The following is a 17,317-nucleotide window of genomic DNA, read 5'->3' on the forward strand; positions in this document are numbered from 1 at the left end:
TGATGTGGTGCTCCTCTATTGGCTGTTGCAGGAAACTTCTGCAATCACAAACTTTTTGATTCAATCCATTCCCATGGGGGTAATTCTCCAAGTGTGAACGGGTAGCATGGAATTTGTCCGACACCAGCACATACTCAGAAAGTTATCCGTACTTCACTTGCCCACTCCAGTTTTTATTGTACAATGGAGCTTTAAGAATTTCTCTGTTGATTTGTTTTACGTCATAAAGGGTAATTTTACAAAAACGTGCCCATTCATTTTATTGAAGAGAAAATTATGGGTAGCACGTGCCTTGCTTTCTGATATATGCTCCTGGCGAGTGATTCTGTGCACCAAGAGTGTGATTTTGTAAACTTACCCCATTATTCTAAAAGCAGTTCAATCTCACAACGAAAAATTGCTGTTTTTTTTTCTCAGTAACCACGTTATCTCTACTGCTAGCAGAAATTCTGTAACCCTTTTTTAAAAGGTTAATTGGATCATTTCAGCCTAGTTGCTCTCATTAACTTTCTTGTTCACACCATCATTATCATTGGATAGTGTTCAAAACCTTGGCCAAATCATTGTTATTATGTACAGGGGAAACTGCACTTATTTAGATAAATAAATTTGCAGAATTTATAACTGAGCGACTGTCAGAAACATACACTGCCTATCCATTATGTAGGAGCTACTGATATTTAAATAAATCAAAGTATATGCTTTGAGGAAAAAGAAACGGGAGAAAAAGGGGTAGAAATTGGTCCTGGTTGCACCGGTTTCACGGGTGTAAAACGGGTGCAACTAGAACCAATTTTGGGGACCAATGTCCTATGTCCCAAGAACGCCTGAAAAAGTCTGATCCGAATTTGGGTCGGGCCATTTTCAGGCGTTCCAGCTGGCCGCCTAATACAGGCATTAGGCCCCTCATTTTTTAAAAATTCATTCATGGGATGTGGGCGTCGCTGGCGAGGTCAGCATTTATTGCCCATCCTTAATTGCCCTTGAGAAGGTGGTGGTTGAGCCGCCTTCTTGAACCGCTGCAGTCCGTGTGGTGCAGGTTCTCCCACAGTGCTTTTAGGAAGGGAGTTCCAGGATTTTGACCCAGCGACGATGAAGGAACGGCGATATATTTCCAAGTCGGGATGGTGTGTGACTTGGAGGGGAATGTGCAGATGGTGTTGTTCCCATGTGCCTGCTGCTCTTGTCCTTCTAGGTGGTAGAGGTCGTGGGTTTGGGAGGTGCTGTAGAAGAAGCCTTGGCGAGTTGCTGCAGTGCATCCTGTGGATGGTACACACTGCAGCCACAGTGCACCGGTGGTGACGGGAGTGAATGTTTAGGGTGGTGGATGGGATGCCAATCAAGTGGGCTGCTTTGTCCTGGATGGTGTCGAGCTTCTTGAGTGTTGATGGAGCTGCACTCATCCAGGCAATTGGAGAGTATTCCATCACACTCCTGACTTGTGCCTTGAAGATGGTGGAAAGGCTTTGGGGAGTCAGGAGGTGAGTCACTCGCCACAGAATACCCAGCCTCTGACCTGCAGTCCCCAATTGATATGCACCACCTGAATACAATTAACACTAAATGATATAAATCATGTGGATACAATTAACAATAAGAAGCACAGTAAAACCACTTAGTGCAATAAAGTCCACTGTTCTGAAATAAGTCTGTTCTTTGTTTTTTGTCTTCGAGAGGATGTTTGGAGGTCAGTTTGCAAGAGGACACAACATTCCTTCTATGCCTCCTTACTGAACCATTGCCTCCTTAAGCAGGCTTCTTCTGAAATGTCACTGAGGGAGCGGCATGGTCTGCAGCCTCTGGTGGGAGGGCACCTCCCAGTTGATTTTCTCCTCCTTTGGTGTAACCTTATCCAGCAAGCCTTTCTCATTTCTTCTTCCTCCTACTCCTGTTCACAAGATCAGAAGATAATTACAGGTGAGGAAGGTCATTCAACCCATCTTAATTAATTCATCCAGAGAGATCCTTTCTGTTTCCATCATAAGGATATTGATGGGAATGTCCATAGTGAACCCCATGGTAAGGGTTTCAGGGCAGAAGGTGGAATCATAGAATCATAGAAAATAGGAGCAAGAGTAGGCCATTCGGCCCTTCAGGCCTGCTCCGCCATTCAAAATGATCATTGCTGATCATCTAACTCAGTACCCTGTTCCCACTTTTTCCCTATATCCCTTGATCCCTTCAGCATTAAGAAATATATCTATCTCCTTCTTGAATACATCTAATGACTTGGCCTCCACTGCCTTCTGTAATAGAGAATTCCACAGACTCACTACCCTCTGAGTGAAGAAATTTCTCCTCATCTCGGTTCTAAATGACATACCCCGTATCCTGAGACTGTGATCCCTGGTTATGGATTCCCCATCCATTGGGAACATCCTCCCTGCATCTATTCTGTCTAGTCCTGTTAGAATTTTATATGTTTCGATGCGATCACCTCTCATTCTTCTAAACTCTAGTGAATATAGACCTAGTCGACCCAATCTCTCCTCATTTGTCAGTCTTGCCATCCCAGGAATCAGTCTGGTAAACCTTCGTTGCACTCCCTCCATGGCAAGGACATCCTTCCTCAGATAAGGAGACCAAAACTGCACACAATACTCCAGATGTGGTCTTACCAAGGCCCTGTATAACTGCAGTAAGACATCCCTGTTCCTGTACTCAAATCCTCTTGCAATGAACGCCAACATACCATTCGCCTTCCTAACTGCTTGCTGCACCTGAATGCTCGCTTTCAGCGACTGGTGTACAAGGCCACCCAGGTCTCGTTGCACCTCCCCCTTTTCCCAATCTATCACCATTCAGATAATAATCTGCCTTTCTGTTTTTACAACTAAAGTTGATAAGCTCACATTTATCCACGTTATACTGCATCTGCCATGTTCTTGCCCACTCACCCAACTTGTCTAAATCACATTGGAGCCTCTTTGCATCCTCCTCACAGCTCACATTCCACCCCAGCTTTGTGTCGAAAGGAAAAGACTGAAACTGCTGAAAGGCAGCTTGCAGAATTCTATCTTAGTTACACAGCTAAGAAGAGAATTGCTTCAGTTAAAGCTGAAGTTTTTGAATTTGTGTACATTCAAAGCCTGTGAACTCAACCACGTCTTGATTTGACAAGTAATGCTGCATTGCTAACCCTCCAGGATTGTCCGGAGTCTCCAGGAATTTAAGATTAATCTCTGGACACTGCTGCGAGCAACCCTGGAGAAAAATCATTGGGGCATTAAAAAATGTGGGTTTTTTCATTTTCTTTGAATGCTTTTGTTTATTAGTTATAAAAAATATTGGAGATGGGAAGAAAGGCTGTTTGAGTGGGCATGGCGATTGGAGGCAGGAGATCATGTGATGAAATCTCCAGGAATAAGTCCAACCAGAGTTGGCAACCCTATAGAAGTAATTTATTTCTTTTCTACAAGCCTAATTTAAGGCAGGTGCATTTCTGATGTAAATGGCTCAATTTCTGGGACAGCAGCTTTGACGCTCAATATCCTGCTATTTACAAACATGCAAAAACTTTGTGCAGACACATCTTCTCCAAGCAACCAATTCTACTGGAACTTATTGAGTGTTTTAGAACAGGTGTAACTTTGGTGTATCTGATTTGTACCCAAATTTAGATCCCTTACACCAGAACTGCTCTATTTTGCCCCCAAAATATCTCGGAAATTCGAGCTCAGTGTGGTTAGAAAAAAAAAACAACTCAACAACAAGATCAACAACAACAACTTGCATTCTATGGTGCTTTTAGCATAGAAAAATGTTCCAACATGCTTCATAGAGGCATAATCAGAGAAAAATGGACACCAAGGCAGAGAAGGAGCTTGGTCAAAGCAATGGGTTTTAAGGAGGGTCTTAAAGGAGTAAAGGGAAGTGGAGGAAATTTCAGAGTGTGGGGCTTAGGTAGCTGAAGACATTGCCATCAATGATAGGGTGAAGAATGGAGGGGTCCACAAGAGGCAAGAGTCAGAAGAACAGGAAGTTCTGGGGGATTGTAGAGCTGGAAGAGGTTACATAGAAAGGGAGAGGTGAGGCCATGACGGGATTTAAACATGAGGATGAGAATTGGAGGACTGAGAGCCAATGTAGGTCAGGGCTGAAGTGATGGGCGAGCAAAACTTAGTGCAGGATAGGATATGGGCAGCAGAGTTTTGGATGAGCTGAAGTTTATGGAAGGTGGAGCATGGGAGGTCGGACAGGAGAGCATTGGAATAGTTGAGTCTGGAGGCGACAAAGGCTCATCCATTTTGGGCATAGTAGTTTAAAATGAGCTGGTGGAGCAGTGGATTAGGCCTTTCACCTCTGGGACTTTGATCAAATCCAGCCTCTGCTGGCTGTAAGGGTCCCATGTAAAATGAAATTGGATAGTTTCTAATGGGCATGGGCCTACAGCACAAAATGGAGATTTGCCACTAATTGGTAGTTTCATTCAGAAAGACTGATATGGGAACAGAGGTCACACTAGTAGAGTAGTAGGATGTCCTTCTGATGTTGGGGATGAGGCACATTGTTGGGGTATGGCAGAAGCAATTTTACTCTGCATCTGACTGTAGTACCTGAACATGACCTGGAAATATTTAGTGCTGACAGTGGAGCCTGGATCTTCCTCTTTGGCTGATCACTGCCGGAACTGGGACTTCTGTGCTGCCTAATCACCCTAGTACTCCTCCAATTTCTCCTCCTCCAAACAAAGATACAAGGGTATTCCCAATGGAAAGACCATTGTGGTCTCTTTAGAATGGGGAGGGGGGACTGAGAATCCCACAGCAGAAGATACAATGGTAAAGCAGTTGTCAGCAGCAACAAAAGGATTATCAGAATTAGTTGAGAAATGAACGGGCTGATTTTCTTGCCAGGCTACACCAGGATATCTGCCCTCCCCGTGCCTGTGCCCCTGACCCAGCCCAATTTCTTGGAGTCAGTCTCATTGTAATAATTCCAGCAGGATTCCTGCCTGTGCCAGGGAGCCCGCTTCAAGGGAGCAGAGGAAATTGCCACTGCATATCTTGGAAGTCTGCAGCAGCATAGCCAGGCTCCGCTGAGTAGCTGAAGAAAATGTATTTTATTAATTTTTTAAAAATCAGTTAGAGGGAGTGTAATTCATTATCATGAGTGATGTGCCTGGAGCACAACAAATATGTTATTGAACTAGCCTTGCGTTATTGGGCGAAGTCAATTCATTTGTACGCAGGCATACCCAGTGCCTCAACAGCAAGGGCACCGCAGCCGCTAGATGGGGTCATATTATCAGCCCTAGTATGTTTATTGGAGGACAAGATGTCTGATGTATTGCCGCAGTACTTCTTTTAATGACACAAAGTATTTTGGCATGTTATTATTTTGATTGCAGCGTTGTTCAGGGCTATTGTACTACAAGCACACTTCCTGTAATCCTATCAGAAGTAGGAAGAAGACTGATTGCTTCTGATTAGAAAAGTTAATTAAGTGAAAGATGTTTTGTACCACTTATGTGAATGGATTATGCTTTGCAGCTATTATGGGTTGAAGTTGTGTTAAATAGTCAAACCAAGACTATATGTATTTGCGGTCCCATCAACAGTCCCATGTCTTTATAGCTATAGGCTGTAAAGGTTGTTGGTTTAGTTCAGCCAGTCACTTTTATCTGATCGGCCTACCTTCAAAGCAAGTTTCTGTTCTTTACAGGAATTTCGATTATAAAAAAAGTACTTTTGTGTTGGCAATGAAGGATGGGAATGAACTAGGCTCTATCAGCTTGTGCTTACACAATTCAAGCAAAGACTGCATTCTGATTTTGCTGAGGAGCAAAATTGCTTATTTCTTGCTCAGAAGTACTTCATCACAAGTTCCATGAGGACAATTCAAAAGGTATTGTTGACTGGCTTATCTGATTAACCTCTTCTGAACTGTTTTCAGACTTCTAATACTGTATTGCATTGTTCAATATCTCTTCTATTCCACTTGTTTTGGTAAATAATCCTATCTACTAGAAACCTGTTTAATAGCTTATCCTGTTATCAAGTGTCTGGTAAACCTGCTACTGGATAATACATATCATTCTGACATGAATTCTATGTAATTATCCTGTAGCAAGTTTACAACAAAGGAATTGTTTGTAAGACAGCACATTATTCCATCTGCTAAATGCATATGGTAAGTTTTCAGATCATAAGGAGCACAGGCTTGTTATGGAAGCTGCCTTCTGTGGTGAGAATGAGTAAAAAACATTGAAAGCAAGCCTGAAAACATAGCAGGTATCACGTAAAGTGTTAGCTCACACCGACACAGGAGAATTGATATTATACTCAACTGCCAAGAACATTAAGAAAATTATCTAATCTAAATGACTAGAGTGCAAGCTAATATTCTAATGTCTTCAATTTTCTACCTTCTTCTCATGAAGTCACTGACCTTTTCTGGAATACGATCTAGCAGGTGGTAACTGCCCTATAGTATCTCATCCAAAAGGTGATCCTAAACAGAAGGGTTCTCCCATCTCCCACCATGACTTTGGTGGAAGGTCGGCTGAAACCCCAGAGAACTGATGTGAACAGCCACTTATCAGGGGTTTCTTCTGATCTCCCGCCGTAACTTCGGCAGAAGATCGGCGGAAATCCTGGAGAAATGGTTTCCACCAAAATTACCATAGGAGATCAGGAGAACCCCCCCAGAAATTCTACAAGCACAGGAAACTTTCTAAAAACTGGAAAACTCCAACACACTGTTAATAGTTACATGTAGGATGTGATTTTAACATGGAAGTGGGAACTCAGCGGGCGAGTAAATAATAGTGTGGGAAACCAGGAAGTAACTCGAGGGCGCCGGATTGTCCGATGCTGCCGGATTGTCCGATGCCACATTAAATTTAATCACTATCATCATTACAACGTCTTGGCAATTTTGCGTCCCATCGGCGAAGTCGCCCTTTCATTTGCTTCATCATGAATCCAAGACATGACATGGCAGGTGTGCAATGGGTGTATGCATCGTTGAAGGACTGTTTAGTGTAAAGGGAGGGGAGTGGGTGGTGGTGGTGCTGGCGGTGATTGTTCCAGACGGCCTGAGTATGTCAAATTCTTCACATTTGCACATCTCATTATGAGAACCTGTTAGACATGAGGCCATCCCTGGCATCACAGGCAGCAATGTGCGCGGCTGCTCTGGCAATGGGTTCCCCATCATCATTTTCCTCCTCCTCATCCCGTCCTCCTCCTTTTTCTCCTGCTCTTCCTCCTCTTCACTGTTGATGCCAGATTAGGATGCTTGATCAACGCCTTCGACCTCCTCCACCTGTAACCCTCTCTGCTGTGCTATGTTGTGCAGGACCATAGCGCACAGCAATTATTTTGGCAAGTATAGAAGGACTCCCCCAGATCTATCCAGGCAACTGAAGCGCATCTTCAACATACCTATGGCTTGCTCAATGAAGCATGTTTTTTTTTAATTCATTCATGGGATGTGGGCATCGCTGGCGAGGCCAGCATTTATTGCCCATCACTAACTGACCTTGAGAAGGTAGTGGTGAGCTGCCTTCTTGAATCGCTGCAGTCAATATGGTGAAGGTCCTCCCACAGTGCTGTTAGGGAGGGAGTTCCAGAATTTTGACCCAGCAACAATGAAGGATATATTTCCAAGTCGGGATGGTGTGTGACTTGGAGGTGGTGTTGTTCCCATGTGCCTACTGCCCTTGTCCTTCTAGGTGGTAGAAGTCGCGGATTTGGGAGGTCCTGTCGAAGAAGCCTTGGCAAGTTGCTGCAGTGCGTCTTGTAGATGGTACACACTGTAGCCACGGTGCGTCGGTGGAGGGAGTGAATGTTTAAGGCGGTGGATGAGGTGCCAATCAAGTGGGCTGTTTTGTCCTGGATGGTGTCGAGCTTCATGAATGTTGTTGGAGCTGCACTCATCCAGGCAAGTGGAGAGTATTCCATCACACTCCTGACTTGTGCCCTGTAGATGGTGGAAAGGCTTTGGGGAGTCAGGAGGTGAGTCACTCGCCACAGGATACCCAGCCTCCGACCTGCTCTTGTAGCCACAGTATTTATGTGGCTGGTCCAGTTAAATTTCTGGTCAATGGTGACCCTCAGGATGTTGATGGTGGGGGATTCGGCAATGGGAGGTGGTTAAACTCTTTCTTGTTGGAGATGGTCATTGCCTGGCACTTGTCTAGCACGATTGTTACCTGCCACTTATTAGCCCAAGCCTGGGTGTTATCCAGGTCTTGCTACATGCGAGCACAGACTGCTTCATTTTCTGAGGGGTTGTGAATGGAACTGAACACTGTGCAATCATCAGTGAGCATCCCCACTTCTGACCTTATGATGGAGGGAAGGTCATTGATGAAACAGCTGAAGATGGTTGGGCCTAAGACACTGCCCTGAGGAACTCCTGCAGCAATGTCCTGGGTCTGAGGTGATTGGCCTCCAACAACCACTACCATCTTCCTTTGTGCTAGGTATGACTCCAGCCACTAGAGAGTTTTCCCCCTGATTCCCATTGACAATCTAAGGGCCAATGGCCTACTCTTGCTCCTATTTTCTATTTTTTCTATGACTTCAATTTTACTAGTGCTCCTTGGTGCCACACTCGGTCAAATGCTGCCTTGATGTCAAGGGCAGTGACTCTCACCTCACCTCTGGAATTCAGCTCTTTTGTCCATGTTTGGACCAAGGCTTTAATGAAGTTGGAGCTGAGTGGTCCTGGTGGAATCTAAACTGAGTATCAGTGAGCAGGTTATTGGTGAGTAAGTGCCGCTTGATAGCACTGTCGACGACACCTTCCATCACTTTGCTGATGATTGAGAGTAGACTGATGGGGCGGTAATTGGCCGGATTGGATTTGTCCTGCTTTTTGTGGACAGGACATACCTGGGCAATTTTCCACTTTATCAGGTAGATGCCAGTGTTGTAGCTGTACTGGAACAGCTTGGCTAGAGGCGCAGCTAGTTCTGGAGCATGAGTCTTCAGTACTACAGCTGGGATATTGTCGGGGCCCTTAGCCTTTGCTGTATCCAGTGCACTCAGTCATTTCTTGATATTTCGTGGAGTGAATTGAGTTGGCTGAAGACCGGCTTCTGTGATGGTGAGAATCACGGGAGGAGGCCAAGGTGGATCATCCACTCTGCACTTCTGGCTAAAGATGGTTGCAAATGCTTCAACCTTGTCTTTTGCACTCATGTGCTGGGCTCTGCCATCATTGAGGATGGGGATGTTCATGGAGCTTCCTCCTCCCGTTGGTTATTTAATTGTCCACCACCATTCACGACTGGATGAGGCAGGCCTGCAAAGCTTTGATCTGATCCGTTGGTTGTGGAATCGCTTAGCTCTGTCTATAGCATGTTGCTTCCGCTGTTTAGCATGCATGTAGTCCTGTGTTGTAGCTTCACCAAGTTGGCACCTCATTTTTAGGTACGGCTGGTGCTGCTCCTGGCATGCCCTTCTACACTCCTCATTGAACGAAGGTTGATCCCCTGGCTTGTTGATAATGGTAGAGCTTGGAATATGCCAGGTGATGAGGTTACAGATTGTGGTGGAATACAATTCTGCTGCTGCTGATGGCCCACAGAGTCTCATGGATGCCCAGTTTGAAATGCTCGATCTCTTCTGAATCTATCCCATTTAGCACAGTGATAGTGCCACACAACACAATGGACGGTTTCCTCAGTGGGAAGATGGGACTTCGTGTGAAGTCCTGGTGGTGATGTGGCTCTGGTTGTACTACTGCAGTGCCTCGTTGGTGGGGTTTCTCATAGATATTGTGAGCACGTCTGCAGGGGGTATCCCTTGTCTCCAAGGAGCCAGCCGTTAAGTCTGTCTCCTGACTGGAAGAGGTACGGAATGTTGGACTCACGCAAAATGAAGGAATCATGACAGCTGTCAGGGAATCTGGCACAAACCTGCAGAAATCTCTTCCGGTGGTCGCTCACCAGCTGTGCATTGATGGAGTGATATCCCTTTTGGTTTATGAGCAGTCCTGGCTCACATAGAGGAGCCTGGATTGCTACATGTGTGCAATCGATTGCGTCCTGCACCTGTGGGAAGCCAGCAATAGAGTTTGAAGCCATTGGCCACTCAGTCTGGCTGGTGTCTTTGAGGGGGAAGTTCACGTAGTCAGATGACCTGGCAAACAAGCCATCCGTCACCTATCACACTTATGTACTGACGACTGAGACCCCCTGGAGATGTCACCGTGGCGACCTGGAGGGATCTGGAGGTAGAGAAATAGAAGGCAGTTATGACTTTAGCTGCATGGGCAATGCATGGCCGCCTGGTCCAGTCGGGAACGGCTCTTCCTGAAGGGAGATGCAGATGTCTGCGATCACCTGTCAACTCAATCTGAGTCCCTCAAACTGACAACATCAGGAGGGGGCCACAATGGATTTATTCCACAGTACATCAGAGGAGGAGGCACATTACCATCCGCAGTGGGCATGGCGTGCAGTTCTGGGAGCTGCAGGTGCACAAGACAGAGGTGCGCCACAAGGACCTGGAGAACGAAGGGCGCTAAATTGGGCCATGTAGCTCCCGTTGTTTCGGCGCTACATGGCCTCTCTGACATCCAAGATGGCGTCTTGGATGCGCACACACGTTTCCTGCGTGATGTGCTCCAGACGCCATCTTGGTATAGGAGTTTGCGCAGGCGCAGATAACGAACGCTGGAATCATGTAAAGTAGGGAGAAAATGGCTTCAATCAGTGTACAACGCTGATTTAAAGTGATAGACACCATTTTGGGACTTAACGCTCACCTCAAAGCACAGTCTTAACCCCAACCATCTGAACGTGTCTTAGAGTGCCTGGAGGACCCCCAACTGGTGCTACTTAAAGGGACCATGCAAGATTTACAGGTTAGTGGCTGCCATTTGTAACTGTTTTTGGAGGTCTCCTAGACTTCAATACTAGGACGCAGGGAAATAGCCTAACATTTAGAGCCAGGACGTGCAGGAGTGAAGTTAGGAAATGCTTCTACACGCAAGGGTGGGAGACGTTTGGAACGCTCTTCTACAGACGGCAGTTGATGCTAGCTCACTTGTGAATGTTAAATCTGAGATTGATAGATTTCTGTGACCCAAGGGTATTAAGGGATATGGGGCTAAGGCGGGTATATGGAGTTAGGTCACAGATCAACCGTGATCTTATTGAATGGTGGAACAGTCTCGAAGGGCTAAATGCCACAGCCACTTGCTGCCTCTTCATATGCGCCACCTTCTTCTTCAAGAAAGCGGGACGTGTGTCTGGGTAATGTGCCTGTCATGGTTGAATAGCTGCCAGTGTGAGTGGCCTGTGAGTTGTGGGTGGGCGGCTTGAAACAGTGGTAATGTGTAAGGGTGAGAGGAAGCATCTGATTGGAAGAGTTGAGTACTGGTGGAAAGAGTTTATTGGTATGTGGGGAAGGGGGTTGTAGTGCATGGTGCAGTTGGTAGGAGACGCCACTTGACAGTTGACCTCACTCACCTCGACCACTCATGTTAAAGCATTGGACTTCTTCCTGCACTGCATCCATGTTGATGATGCTGTGCGCCTGGCATTGACTTCGTCACCTGCTGCCTCCCACTGCCTTTTGAGTATATATGTCTGGAGGGCCTCTTGCCCCCCCCCCACCCCCCACGGATATAGGATGTCCCTCCTTCTGTCCTCCTCTTGCACCCAAGGTCTCTAGTGCATCAGCGGAGAACCTTGGTGCACGCACTTTCACAGGCCTGGTACCAACTTAGATTGGCAGAGGTCTGGTGTGCAGATTGGAGGATGTGGGATTTAGTAGTGTGCCATCATTATTCAATGTTTTAACATAACTCATCAGTGTGTAAACATAGGGATGGGATCTGCATCTGTGTTTTACGTGTGCGACGTCTGATCTCTGTTCAAACTCCATGCAAACAGTAGACTGTTACTTTCAGCAAATAACAGGTACCAGCTACCTTTAAGAGATTTCAAAGAAACATCCTCCCTTTAAGAGATTGAGCTCACTCTGGTGGTGGAAAGTGCAAATTGCATTGATTTCACGTGCAAGGCCTGGAAAGGAACGCCGATTGCAGGTAAGTGCTCCCTTGGGTCCAAACTTGCATCCTGCCTGCGTAGGGTCCGTTGGGCGCGGGGTGGTAGCGCTACCATCGCCCAAAACGGACCCTTATCCAATTTTTCCCCCAATGTGACCAGCTGCAATACTTCACCTTTTATTGAGATGTGTCAATCACTGGTTTAAAGGGCCAAATGAGCTGCAGCTGCCTCAGTTTCAATGGCATGTTTCAGATGCCATGGGAAAAACGTTCAGAAGAAGTTAAATCCATTTCCGTTGCATAATCCACAAAACGTTAAGTACCTCAAGTGTTTAAAGTACCTAAATTGCCCATTTAACTATTGGTTGTGCGCGCATCCTAACGCGCTTAGGTTAAACCCAGACATGGGCACGTTGGAGTCGGGATGCAGTCCCGCTCTAAAAATCAACAATTTTTACTGCCCACCTGCCCCCAACCTACCCATTCTTGGGGGTTAAGATTATCCCCCACAGAGTGCAGATTGATCTGGATACATGGGGGGCCTGTGTGTGGCAGTTGTTCTTCAATGTGGATAAATGCAGCGTGATTCATATGGGCCAGGGTAATTCCAGTCACATGTATACCATGCAAGGTTACTTATTTAAGGCTGCGGAATTGCAGACGGACATTGGGGTCATAGTTCACAAAATATTGAAGGTCCATAACAAGTATTGGAAGGCCATAGGAAAATCGATTAGGGTGTTCAAGGGTATGGCCAAAACAGTTAAATACAAAACTAGAAATATGATAGCTATCTTGGTGTGCCTACCTCTAGAATACTGTGCCCAGTTTTGTCCCCTCACATGGTGGAGGATATTGTGGCCCTGGAGAAAATCCAGAGGTGGGCTATCAGAATAGTACTTACTCTTAGAGCACTTAGTTATCAGGATAGACTCAGGTAACTATGTTTTTTTCACTGGAGAAGCATAGACTTTGAGAGGATATGGTTGACGTCTTGAAAATGATGAAGGGAATGGATTCTATTCAGGTGGACAGGTTATTTGAGCTAGATAGAGAAGGGAGGACTAGGAGGCATCAGTATAAAGTATGAAAGCACAGAATTAGGTTAGATGCCAGGAACAACAACAGCATGCATTTAATTAGTGCCTTTAACATAGTAAACCGTCCCAAGGCACTTCACAGGAGCATTATCAAACAAAATTTGACACCGAATCACATAAGGAGATATTAGGACAGGTGACCAAAAGCTTGGTCAAAGAGTTAGGTTTTAAGGAGCATCTCAAAGGAGGAGAGATAGAGAGGTGGAGAGGTTTAGGGAGGGAATTCCAGAGTTTAGCGCCTAGGCAGCTGAAGCCACAGCCACCAATGGTGGAGCGATGAAAATGGAGGATGCGCAAGAGGTCAGAATTGAAGGAGCTCAGAGATATTGGAGGGTTGTAGGGCTGGAGGAAGTACTTTTTGAGAACTGCTGGCACATGCAGTGAGTCTGGATTCATTGCAAGTATTGAAAAGAGAATTGGACAAGTTCCTGCAAGTGAAAAATTCCTCGAGTTACAGATGGTAGGTGAGCTGGCTGTGACTAATGGTACCAGTTACTGCAGTCTCCTGGGGCTTGCTTGATTGCTTTCAGGAGTTGGAAGGGAATTTCCCAGAATATTTTTCCTAAATTGACCTGAGAATTCTTCTATAGGTTTTGATGCCTTCCCCAAGAGATTGTGTAACTGGGGAAGGGCAGGGGGGCGGTTGCAGGGGGGATTGTCTGTATGGGACAGGCTGGAGGGACCAATTGGTCTTTTCCTGTCCTTTTTTTTCATATGCTTATATAAAACTATTGTAAACAATTTTACAACACCAAGTTATAGTCCAACGATTTTATTTTTTGGACTATAACTTGGTGTTGTAAAATTGTTTACAATTGTTAAACCCAGTCCATCACCGGCATCTCCACATCATATATAAAACTAAGATATGCCCAATTTCTTTGCTGTTATATTGGAGCTAAAGTAAATCAAATTGTTATGGGAAAAATACCTACTCATCTTACCTAAATAAACAAGAGAAAAATACATACATGGAACAAGCTTGCATTTAATCAGGACCTGTTCTTATTAATATTTTTCTTTGACAGGGTAACCTACATAAATATGTTATATTTAGAAGTATTTTAGATACCCATCGATCAATGGAGTGAAAATTTAGCACAAAAGATGAAATCCCTCGAGATTTACATAGAGGGACTCTGGCTAAAAGCAGTTATTTCTGGAAGGCTATAAAGTGGAATACATTAGGCCTAAAGTTGAATTATCACACAGACTAAGTAAAGTGATAGCTAAAGAATCAAGTGAATCAAGGAGAGGGAACTCTTACATAATGCTTATATCAGCCATGTGTTTAAACATCTCGATTCTGGCGTGCTTAACGTTTGTCTTAAAGGAAACTTGTTTTAATTTTGCTTGATTAACAACATACAAACTAGTAATAGAACACTTTTGTCAGTTAGTGTGAGCATGAGACATTCCCAGGTAAGGTATGGTACAGTCGCCTTCACAGTCTAACCTTCCTCTAACAATGGGCTCAAAAATCCTGGGATCCACTAGTGTGGCAGAGCAGGAATCTCACTCAGCCGCTGACCTCTGCTCCTGGTCCCACTGGTGTATTTGGGGTCAGGGCAGGGTCATCTGTTTTAAATATTTTCAGTGGATCAGTCTGGGCACAGCTTGGGTACCCAATGGGGGGACAGGAAAATGAGGCACGGATGGCCACATTGGGTTGATGCCGGTGGCCCCCCTCTATAGGTGCATCTTTTTCAGTGATCAGCCCCTTTGTAAATAGGGCTAATATAAAAAAAATGTTAGAGTCAGTTCCAGGATCTTTCAGCCCATGACCTCGACCTGGAGACTCTAGTGGGCCCCACTACTGCCCTACTAGTTTCTGGATGGCAGTTTCAAATCACTGACAGCAAAGGAGATGGGACTTGCATGAAATTTTTGGGGGAGTCTTCCCACCTTCCCCACTTCCTTGTCATGTTATGGGACTTCTATGGGGTGGACAGAACTTTCAATGTCCTTTGGGAAGGCTTGCCCACCCCTATCTGATCTGGCCTACATGTGAATTCTGTTCCACACTACATGGCTGACTCTCAATGGTCTCAGGGCAATTAGGGATGGGCAGTGAATATTGCCTTGTCAGTGTCGCTCACATCCCAAAAACAAATATATTAAAAAACAAATTTCTAGCCCCAAAGAAACAGTGAAACAAATTCAGGGGCCTGTATGTCTAAAGCTCCATATCCAATAATCCAAAATGGTCCCTTAACTCTTTGAATTTCTTTATAATGCATACTCTACTGACTTCTATATAAAGGCAAGGTCCTGCATTTCTTTCTTCCTAACATGTTATAAATTCCCAAGTCAATTTGCCTGAATCTGGAAGTTGTCTACAGCATTTATTTATAAAGACTGAATTGAAAAAATTTTGTAAAATTCTGAATCCTCTCCATAATATTTTCTACCCAATTGATCTTTTAAAGGGCCGATGCAGTCTTTAACACTCTGTCTTCTTACACAGCTAAAAATTACCTACAATTGCATATTGAACTGTCCTCTTATCCATTATTTTAATGCTTATTTTAGTTATCTTCAGATGACTTTTTGTACAACCCCCAGTCCTCATTATTTTAGGAGGATTCTGACAGTCTACTAATTAAAGGGTAACTTGCAGGAGATGGAGGAAAAGATGGTTACAACTGGAAAAAATACTTATCACAGGACATTATTACAAGGTATGATTACCTCCTGTTACCTTGGTTACTCTGGAAAGTTAACTTCTTCCAGCATTGATTGGGGGGTGGGTGCTCCCGGAGGTGCCTTCATATAGAGACACATAGTCACATTGGGCTCGATATTACCAGGGCTGCGGGTTCGCAGCGGGGGGTCTATTGGGCGCGTGGGTAACGCGCCCGGTGAAATCAGTCTGCCCCGCGTGCAATCGCAGGCTAATTGGATCCACTTACCTGGTCTTCCGGGTTCCCCGCTGCTGAGCTGCGCGTCGGGCGGACTGAGCATGCGCAGTAAGCTCTGTCAGCTGGAGGAGCTCTATTTAAAGGGGCAGTCCTCCACTGACAGATGCTGCAAGAAATAGGAAAAATTACAGCATGGAGCATCCCAGGGGGAAGGCTGCTTCCAGTTTAATGATGCTTCACTCCAGGTATCATTAGATGGGGTGAGGAGGAGGTGGGGGGAACAGAGATCTTCCCCCCGACGGGCGGGAGGAAGCGGCCTGCCTCTGCCACCAAGAAGACCTGGCTCGAGGTGGCAGAGGAGGTCACCTGCACCACCAACATATCGCCCACCTGCATACAGTGCAGGAGGCGCTGCAATGACCTAAGTAGTTCAGCCAAAGTGAGTACACTTACTCATTCCCCTACACTCTGTCTGCCACATCACCGCCCCCACCCCACATCTCCTTCTGCACTGCCAACACTACTCTGTCACATCACCCCTCACACCCACTCAAACCTCATCCTCAACTTACCTGCACTTAGTCACCTCGCCAGTACTCATCCCGCCACTACCACTCAACCCAATCTTCATACAATCTCATGGCTCTATCTCATACTCACCCTCTCGTGCATCTCTTTCACGGTCAGCCTCACTCAACCTGCCACTACCTGTGCTGCAGCCACAGGGCATGCATCACATATGTGCAGTAGGCAGCGTAAGGCAAACGTGTTGTGAGCATGAAGGGGATGCACAAGGGTGTTTGACGGTTTGTCATGGTTTTTACTTCTATTTAATTTCTGACCAACTCACATCACATATTATATTGGCACCACTACTGCCACGTCTTTGCGAATCTTGTCTGGTTTGTGCAATAATGCCCTTTCCTGAGGATCACAATGAAGACCCACACCTGATGCCACCTATTGTGTCTCTGCAAAGTGGGTGTAGGTGTATTTGCAGGGCTCTTTTGTGCAGACGACTGAGAGACTTCGGCGATGTCCCCGGTGGCACCCTGGAAGGTTGCAGAGGAGAAGTTGTTGAGGGCAGTGGTGACTTTGACAGCGACAGGGAACAAGATGGTGCTCGGGCCAGCTCGGCATGAAGGAGGCTGCAGGTGACCACGACTACATGTCGAGTGACTCTGACCCTTCGTGTGCACTGCTGCTCAGAGAGGTCCAGGAAGCTGAGCCTCGGTCTGTGGACCCTGTGGCGAGGGTAGTGCCCCCTGCGACGCATCTCTCTCTGCGGTTGCTCTCCCTCTCCCTCCTGCTGTGCAGGTGGATGTGTCACAGCACTATGTTGTGGAGCTCCACGTGTCAGAGGTGGACAGCATGGCCGGCGAGGCT

The 17,317-nt window shown here is 45.8% G+C and overlaps 1 long non-coding RNA gene across 1 annotated transcript in view; it reads left to right on the top strand.

The window, feature by feature from the left end:
• Window positions 1–5,799: 5,799 nt before the first annotated feature.
• Window positions 5,800–17,317, top strand: part of LOC137341325 (uncharacterized) — a 61,497-nt gene continuing 49,979 nt past the window's right edge. The window contains exon 1 of the long non-coding RNA XR_010967012.1: window positions 5,800–5,847. This is a non-coding gene — a long non-coding RNA (uncharacterized lncRNA). The remainder of the gene's footprint in view (window positions 5,848–17,317) is intronic.

This window comes from Heptranchias perlo, chromosome 1, assembly GCF_035084215.1.
Source record: "Heptranchias perlo isolate sHepPer1 chromosome 1, sHepPer1.hap1, whole genome shotgun sequence".
In the NCBI taxonomy this organism is placed as follows: domain Eukaryota; kingdom Metazoa; phylum Chordata; class Chondrichthyes; order Hexanchiformes; family Hexanchidae; genus Heptranchias; species Heptranchias perlo.